The sequence below is a fragment of the Crocodylus porosus genome, unplaced genomic scaffold (genome assembly GCF_001723895.1).
Source record: "Crocodylus porosus isolate Cpor-Errol unplaced genomic scaffold, CroPor_comp1, whole genome shotgun sequence".
NCBI lineage: Eukaryota > Metazoa > Chordata > Crocodylia > Crocodylidae > Crocodylus > Crocodylus porosus.
In genome coordinates this window covers 32732314-32742162 of record NW_017728910.1, presented here as the reverse complement: position 1 = coordinate 32742162, position 9849 = coordinate 32732314, and positions in this window count along the sequence as shown.

Here is a 9849-nt window from a genome sequence, read left to right as displayed (position 1 = left end):
GCATCGCGGTAATTCAGACCCTGCGGCGGGGCCGGGCTTGCACCTGCGGGCGCGCGCAGCCCCCGCTCCCGGGAGCAGGCGCCCCCTCCTCGGGCTCGGCGGCGGCGGGCGGGGAGGGCACCCGCCCCGCCCTCCCAGTTAACGATTGATGCCGGGGGGCACAAGCCCGCCGGGCCCCCATGGCGCAGCCCAGCCCCGCCGCGGAGCCGGGCTAGGAAGCGGGAGGGTGGGGGCTGGCCAGAGCCGATTGGCAGCCCCCGCCCCGAGGGCAGATAAGCGCGTGGCCGGGGCAGCGCGCCCCGTCCCCGTCCCCGCGTTTCGCAAGGCCCGCACCTCCCCAAGGCCGCGCAGGTGCAGGGTCCGGGCACCGCCTGCGGCCGCTCCGACAGCGCCGGGCAGGGGCTCTCCACAGCTGGTCCCTGGATACACCCGGCCGCGATCAGCTGCGCGGTTATGTAATGGGCACTGTTACATCACTAGCATATAAAGAGTCTTAGAGAGCAGAGCACAGGAGCTGACCCTGAGCACCCTCCCTTGGGGCTGGGTAACGGAGACGGGAGGCAGCTCGGCCGGCCGACGCACGTGGCAGGGGAAAGCTCGGGAGAGGAGGGCTCCTGGGCTCCCTTCTAGGTTTCACTTTAAACAACCCTTGTCCCTGAAGTGTCTCTTTATTACCCTGCGATAGGTAGGACATTCTATGGTAATAAAACCTTGCTTATGCTTTGGCTACTGTGTTTGTTGTACAGATTAACAAAATGTTAGCGTGTACAACTAATCAGGGTGAGGTGGGGTGAATTGAAACCAGCAAAAGAAGAGGGGCACAAGAACTCTGGCATGTCCTCAGGCCCAGGACAGTAGAAACAAGCTGCTGAATGGACTGAATGCACTTTCTGTCCTAGTCAAAATATTTTTCTTATGATAGCTCTTGGGCAGGGAGGTTTTGTTACATTAGTTGTATTCTTTAAAGAAGTACAGAAATGGACTGGAAAATCAAAGAACTTCTGCAATTTTTTAGGTGTGGACACAGGTTGAATGAAACCAGAGGATCAGCAAAGAGACAAATGAAACTGGAAAGATTAAAAGACCTCAAACATGCCCAGAAGCTCCATGTGTAGGAGGCGGAAGGAGAGGTCTGTGTTTACTGTGGGATGGGATACGTAAACCTGCGCTCTGCAGTAAAGGGTCACAAAGGTGCTCTGGCTTCTCTTACTTCTATCATGCGCTCCTGCAATAGGTGTCAAGCTTGAGAGGCTGACCAGGAAGGAGGGCAGACCTTTCATTATACTTCATTTCTGGTGAGGAAGGGGTGACTGGGGCTAATAGGGCACGTTTAACCTTTTCCCTGGAAGACCATAGACCTGTAATGGGACTTAAAGTTTGGACTACACCTGGGTACTTGCTAGAGTTTCTTTCAGAGAAAAGAGGACTGATGCAGGACTATTGCCGATTTGTCATTAGGTACTTACTTGCTTGTACTCAGTAAATACTTCTTGCTGTTAGTTCCTTACCTGGAGGGAGCAATGACTAAATTGCTGTGCACCTAAATGGGGGCTTAAGGGTATTTTGTAGTGCATCTTGAAGTGATGCAGTTATGTGGTAAAGAATTTTATCTTTGCTGTAGGCTAGATGAAAGGGCTGTGGGGGAGGGGAGAGGAAGGAAACCAAGTGAATAGACTCTATGAAAATGGAGACCTGAAAGGAAACATGCCTGGATGCAGCCCTTTCATGGTTTGATGAAATGGGTTGGTTCATTGATGGCAACATGGACTTGGACTGAATGGCAGAGAACCAGTGACAGCTGCTGCAACAGATGGTGGCCCAGCAGCAACAGGCACAGGCTCAGTGACAACAGCCATAGCTGATCTAGGAGCTGATGGACCCACAGTAGGAACAGCAGCCATGACTTGTTTGGCAAATTCATTCTTTCCTACAGTTTCCAGGGATAGATAGAGGCTCACTGAGGAGACCCCCCCCCAGGACGCAAGTCCCAACTCATGAAATCCAGCTGTGCCATTGTCTTGCAGACAGGTGCCCAGGGAATGACCTGAGGCAGCCTCAGTGGATTGTGCACAGGGTTGTGGGGGGGAAGTATGATATTTATAGCACCATTGGCTCTTGGAACAATGGGACTCTTGTGGGCTCAATTTAACTGGGGTAAGCACAGGTTATGGGTTGAAGACTGGTCCAACAGTATGCTAGACTGCCTGGCTATTGGCAGAGAGACCTACTACTGACACTTGGTTGGGGGGGGGGGTAGATGGGGAGCATCTCTGGGGAGCCAGGTCTTGCAGGATGGCCAGGCACTGCAGGAGCTGGGCAGAAAAGAGTTATGGTTTCAGAACTCATCATGGTGGGCAATTTACTCCAGTATTAATGGCCAAAACAAGAATGTTCAGAGACATAAGCCAGGGATGACAAAGCCTGCTTAGGTTCAACTTGAGTGCATGAGAAGCCTGCTGGGGAGACTGCTGGGTATTCTATGGCAAGTCTCCCACTTGAAAAAAAAAAAAAAAACACCTCTAGGAAAGTCCAGGAAGGGGACAGGAGGAGAAAGAGGTGATAGGGAAACCAGGATGTCATAGATAAACTCAGCTGGCTATTAAAAGGGAAGCCAGGCTGATAGGGCTGGCTTTTTTGTGGAGTAAAATCCACCCTAGTGGTAGGCTAGGCTTTGACCTTATCAGAAGGGACTAGTCATCTGATTTTCATGTGGGTACCCCAGACACATGCACCAAGGTTGTCCGTATATAGTGCCCTCCCAGTAAGTGTATGTGACAGAAAACTAGGTCTGCAGACTGAGCCCTAACAACCTACCTATTTTTCTCCAAATAGGTGAGGCTGAGGGTGATATAGTGGGTAATTGAAGAGAAAGGGCAGCAGAGAAGAATTCCAGACATGAGGAGTCTCTGTTGGGGTGCCAGCTGGGCAAGGAGCTAGCTGCAGCCTTGTTGCCCAAGTCTGCAGGAGAATGACAGGGAAGGTAAAATCCTAAGATGAACTGATGATCAACTTCCTATTGATTTTAGAGATGATAAACCCCAATTGGGATGAGTATCCACTTAGTGGGAGGGCTCCGACAGTGGCTCTTCTTCCTGGGCAAAATAGGTTCAAATCAAAATTCAGTATCTTTCCCCCCCCAACATCTTCCTCTAGGAAGAGATTATTTTAGCTAATCAGTAGTTCTAAATTAAAATAGTATTTAATTCTCTTCCCACCAGACTTCACTGGTAGTAAGAGTACAGTAAGAAAGAGAAAAGGAAAATAGTGTAACACCTCAGAGACACTGAGTTCTTAGAAGTCCTTTTAGGCCATTATAAGAAAAATTCACTCCAATGGAGAAGGCCAGTGCAAGAGTTCTGCATCAGTTACACCCACAAAATAGGGTTTAAGTGAGTCTTTATCAGTATATGGGCTTTGTTCTGTGCCTTTGTAGGGGGAACATATTTCATCCTATTAGTGCTATTTATTTGTTGCACTTGGTGCTTAGATACAGTAGTGAGGGGCACAGTAGAAACAGCTAACAGAACCTGTGAATGTCTGTGTAATTGTTTGGGAGTTCTTCATACTGATCCAACACTCCACTGTTGTCAGACTTGCAGTTCAGTTGTTCATTTGACTACCTTATAATAATTCCAGAAGGAAGCATTAAATTTAACACTTTGTGGGGAATGAGCTTAGCTAGTACAAAACAAAATATCAGCTTGGACCATCTGAATCTGTCAGAGCTGATGAACAGAACATTGAAAAGGCATTAACAACTCAATCTTCCGTGATACAGAGAGTGATTTAGACTAGGAATAAGAGTGCCTAACTATCCTTTCTACTAGTAGAGAGAGTCAGTTGTGTTAGTCTCAAGTCAGGCAGAAGGCAGGGTAAAGTAGCATCTTAAGATCATCCATCTAAGGCTGGAAGGGGACTGTAACAGGTCACCCTCACCAACACCATCTTTCTGGGTAATCTGTGCTTTATATGGGGCACCCTTGGAGCTTTCTTGGGAGTTCTTAATGTCCCGCCCTGTACTTGCCTGCCATGTCTTGATGGAAACTATTATGCTGATGTTCTTGTGAGCAGGAGACTGCCTATTGTATTGTATATGTTGGGGCCTTTCACCTACGTGGGCCTGGCCCCTGTTTTTGTCTAGCTAGGCCTTCCCATCTAAACTCACTAGACAGGGTTTGACTCAGAGGCTGTAGCCTTTTCTGGTGTCTTGGGGCTCATGGCCCCCTTTCCTGCTCCAATCTGAAGCCTGGCATCCCATGGGTCAGAGGTCTGGGTGCTGGCCCCACAGCTAGGGGGCTGCAAGTTCAAAACTGGGGGGGATAACCCCAAACTCACACCCTCTCAGGTCAAAACCAAAAACCACCAAAATAAAATTGCACCCCAGATGCACCAGTCCTTCCTGGCCTTTTTCAGATCTCGCCCTCACTGGCACCAGCATCTGTGCCCCCCACAAAAAGCCACACCCTCATTGGCACCAGGGTTCCAACTCTGTAGCGGGTCCCCAAAATGAGGCCTCCTCCTTCCCCTAATAGCCTCACCTAAGCCACCAGTTTTATTCAATAATCACAAAAAAGGAAAGAATAATAACTGTCCCCAACCAACATGATGAAACAAAGCAGCTGACCAGCTCACATTCACAGGGCACGTTCCTCAGCTCCCTTCCATTGGCTACGGTCCTTGCTGTGGTATGGATGCCATCTCCCCACGGCTTCTGTAGCTCCCGCCTTTGGACCACTCACCCAGCTTCTCTGTGGAGCTCTCAGAGACGCTCCTTATCCTTCAGCTGCTGGCCCCCTGGCTGCTGCTCTGCCCAGGGTTTTTATAGTTCTGCCTCTTCCAGTCAGCTGACTAGCTGGCCAGGCTCAGCCTTTAACCCCTTCCTTACCAGCATTCCATGCCCAGAAAGTTCTGGTCTTAAAGGGACGGACCTGCTTTCTGGTGATGGGGGTAGGGTTCCTTGTTACAGGGACTCACAGGATCATCTAGTCTTGCCCCTTGTTCAAGGCAGGATCATCCCTGACTGAACCACCCCAGCCAAGTGTCTGTCTGACCTGTTCTTGAAAATTTCTAGGGATGGAGATTCCCCAACTTCTTTATGTAGCTGGTTCCAATGCTTGTCTAGCCTCATAGTCAGAAAGTTCCCCCTAACTTCCAACCTATTTCCTCTGCTGCAGATTGAGGCCATTACTCATAGTCCTGTCCCCTACAGTCACAAAGAAAAGCCCATCTCCATCATCTGTTATTTTCCTTTAGTTATTTGAAGACTGTAACCAACTCCCCACTCATTCTACCTTTCTCCAGAGTAAATAACCATAACATTTTTCAGTCTTTTCTCTTAAGTCATGCTTTCCAGGCTTCTATTAATTTTTGTCACTTGCTCCTGGACTCTTTCCAATCTGTCCACATTCTTGAAGTGTGGACCCAAAACTGGACACAGTACACCACATGAGGCCTTACCAGTGCTGAACAGAGTGGAAGAATCACTACCCTTGTTTCCAAGTGTTAATACAGCCCAGTATACCGTTGATTGTTTTTTTCTAATAAGAACATGCTGTTGACTCATATTCAACTTATGGTATACAATGACCCTTCTCTGCAGCACTGCAGCCTAGCTAGTCATTTCCCAGTCTGTATTTGTGCATGCAGTTATTTTGTCCCAAGTGCAGGACTTTGTACTTGTCCTTGTTGAATTTCATTTGGTTGATTATGGATTATTATTTCAGTCAATCCAAGTCATTTTGGATCCTAGTCCTATCCTCTGGAGTCTCTGAGATTACACCTAGCTTGGTGTCATTCACAGATTTGCTAAGTGTGCACTCAATTCTATTGTCTGTATTATTAAGATATGAAACAATACTGGGCCCAGGACAGACCTACTTGATACGTACTCTCAGCTATACATCTTGCCATTGATGACTACTTGTTGAGCACAATGGTCCAACCTATTGTGTCTGCCTTACAGTACTTTAGTCTGTATTTCTTTAGCTTGCTAAGAAGAAGGTTATGAGAGACCAGGGTGAAAAGCCTTGCTAAAGTCAAAGTATATCACATCCACTGCTTGTTCTCCCTACTCCTTCTATCCACAGAGCCTGTCACCTTACAGAAGGAAGTGGATGTGTAGGTGTATTGTATATGTGTTCTTTTCTCAACCATATGGACACTTACCCACCCTATTTGACTTGGACTCGCATCAGTTAGGCCACTGGTCACAGCCAATCACACAATAACATAAAATGTACCCATTAAGAAAGGCATAAGTTTTTGCCGGTAACAGCCTGTTTTGTCAAATGCAATGAATCGAAGCCACTAAGCCTACTTCATCAGATGTTATGACTGGACATTGCTTATGAAAGCTTATGCTTTTCTGAATGAGTTAGAAGACAAAGGGCAGGACAGGTTGGTACCTTAAAGACTAAGGGTGTGACAGTGGCCTATTTGCATGTGCATGTGTTGGGTGGCATAAATGCTGCAATGTGTCCGGCCTGCAGAATGTGGGCCTGGTGACTGTGAGAAGCTACAGGAAGATCCAAGAGATGGTGAGACTAAGGGACATCCCATCACCCATGGACCTGCTCCCTGGCGACGCATGCCAAGTCACGTGGGAGTGCATCCACCACAAGGAGCTGCAGAAAGATCACAGGGACCTAAACTGGCTTATAGCCCACCGAGCTCTACCAGTGAGAGCCCGGAGACATAAAGAGGGACAGTTGGGGAGACCCAGCTGTCTGTGGCCCAACTGCCATGGGGCTACCAAGACAATCGAGCACCTTCTGTGGCTCTGCACCTGCACCAAGGAGGTGTGGAAAAGGGTGAAACAGCTTTGTGAAGCGGTGACTGGCATCAGCCGGCTAAGCAGTGAGGTGGTGCTGTATGGGAACCTTGCCAAACACCAGGGGAACTCATCACCCTGTTTTGACCAGTTTGCCTCCTGTGTCAGGAGTGCCCTGTGGAAGCCTAGGAATCTCCTGCTGTACAGACAAATAGACGTAGAGGTAGTGGGCTGCGTGAAGATGGCGCTGAGTGAACTCCAGACCTACTACCAGAAATTGGTAGCAGAGGACGGAGAAGATGCAGCAAACATCATCTGGCATAGGACCATGCAACCCCCCCCGAGTGAAGAAGGGAGTGAAGGCAGCAGAGAAGAGGAACAGCCAAGTGAAACAGAAGACAGCAACAGCACCAGCAGGTCCTCCAGCAGAAGCTGGAGTGACAATGACAGAGAGGCCACTTGAACTGAGTATGTGACCCCGGAAGTGGGGCAGGGGTGGAAATGGAGGAAGGGCTGGTTGGAGGGACCAGAATGGACTAATGTTGTTTTGTGTGTGTTGCGCGCGTTTGCGGATATTGTAATGGGTTCGGGTGGCCAGCGGGCCTTTGTATGGGTACGCAGGTGCGAATTTCTGTAATGGGAAAGGTTTAATACTTTTGAGATGTAACAGGTAGAGCATAGATGTATATAACCTTATATATATAGAGAGAGACATACATTTAAAAAAAATGTGTTGGGTGGCATAGTGAAGCTCTGAGTATCTTGCTGTCATAGGATTGTGGGAGGTAAAAAGAAAATTTGGGATTCTGGGACTGATAGGGCTCATCTACATGAGACACTTACTGTGTGGTAGCCTAATAATACTGCACAGTTGCATGCTAGTGAAAAAAATGTGCTAATATGCTACTATGCTACTATGTGGTATTATTATTAGGCTACTGCACAGTAAGCATCACAAAAAAACCATGTGCCAGGGCTACTGAATATTAAATGTAGTTACTGCACATTTAATTTAGTAATTCATTGAGGAAATACTAAACTAAACGTGCAGTAACTATGGTGCATTAATGAACGTATAGATGCTCCCACAGTAGAATTTGTACGTGCTCCCTTGATTTAAGGCACAGCACAGATACCTTAACTCACAGTGAACCCAAAGGACTCCTTACAGACAGAAGAGAATATTACTCATCCTCAGAATATTACTTATCACTAGTTACAAGAACTCGACCCTTAGTCTGTAAAGTGTCTGTCTAAGGAAAGATATTCTGGGAGTTCATGTATGGCTAACTCAATGACAGATAAGGTTATTTGGGTATAGAATCACAGGAAGGGTTGGAAGGGACCTCAAGAGCTCATCTAGTCCAATCCCCTGCTCAAAGCAGGACCAGCCTCATCTAGATTATACCAGTCAAAGTTTTGTTGAGCCGGATTTTGAAAACCTCCAAGGATGGAGCTTCCACCACCTCTCTGGGAAACCTGTTCCAGTGTTTTACTACCCTCCTAGTGAGAAAATTCTTCCTAATATCTACCCTAAACTTCCCTTGTTGCAACTTGAGACCGTTGCTCCTTATTCTGTCATCTGAGAGCAGTCTAGTTCCATCCTCTTTTGAACCTGCACTTCAGATAGTTGAAGGTTGCTATTAAGTCTCCTCTCAGTCTCCTTTTCTAGACTAAATAAGCCCAGTTCCATCAGTCTTTCCTCATAAGTCGTGTCCCCCAGCCCCCTCACCATTTTTGTCACCCTCTGCTAGACTCTCCAATTTGTCTACATCCTTTCTGTAGTGGGGGTGTCCCAAAACTGAACACAAGACTCCAGATGTGGCCTCACCAGTGCTGAATAGAGGGGAATAATCACTTCCCTTGACCTACTGGCAACACACCTATCAATGCAGCCCTGTATACTGTTAGCCTTCTTGGCAACAAGGGCACACTGCTGGCTCACATTCAGCTTATAAGGATAAACTCCACCATGTAGAGTGGTTTCTTTTATTTGACCAACTAAATAGTTGGAAAATTGTTCTTTGCAAGCTTTCAGGCACAAACATCCTTCGTCAGGCATAGGGAAAGTCTGCTGGTGTTTTGTGTGCTCTCCTGGGTAGAACAGAAGCAAAATTGCAAAATGCAGGTCTGTGAAACTACGAATATGTGGCAGTGAGGATCAGAGGACAACAATAGGTGTGAGACAGGAGGTGGGGGGAGGCAAATGTTGAACTGGTGATAGAAGAATGTAGTTGCTAAAATGCAGACTGCTATAAATCCAGTGTCTATATTTAATCTATGATTTTCTGTATCCAGTAGATTTATGAAATGAAGTTTGTAGGCTTAGATGGATTGATGTGTATTGGGACCTTGGGTAAGCACAAAATGGGAGGCCCCGTCCCCCATGGGAGCTGGGCTGCAGGGGTGGGGGAGAGGGGCCCCTTTCCCTCCTACTGCTGGTGGGGGAGGCTGGGGGGCACATGCCTGCCTCTTCTCTCTGCTCCCCGACCCCACTATGGCCATATGCATGTACACATGTAGGTGCACACAAACACAGGCATGCACACTCTACTGTTACTCTCTGCACATGGACAGATACAAAGGCAGATAGGCAGACACGCACACAGACGCATACACAGATGCAGACACACATGCACAGAGACACGCACACACACTTTTCCCTCACAGGACCTCCCCACTCCCACATGGAGGCAGCCCTTTGCCCCGCTTCCCCGCCCCTCAGCCACCTGCGGCTCAGTCTCACTCCCTGCCTGGCCCCTGTTACACTTACCTGCAAGGAGCTGCTGCCTGGCTGTCCCATTCAGCCCTGCAGATTCAGAGGGCTGGGCTGGGTTGGGCCAGGAGCATTGTGTCTCTGTGGGTGGGCAGTGGCACTGGGAGGGATGGCTGTGGGGGGTTAAGATTACTTTTGGGGGGGCTACAGCCCCCAATGCCCTCCCAGTGCCATTGCCTGCAAAGGCATGGCACAGCATGGTGCTCCTGGCCTGGCCCCAGCCCCACCCCCACTGCCAGATGGGGCGTGGCTCTCCCAGTCTGGCTTGGCCCCTTCACAGCCAGTGCAGCATCACCTGGCATGT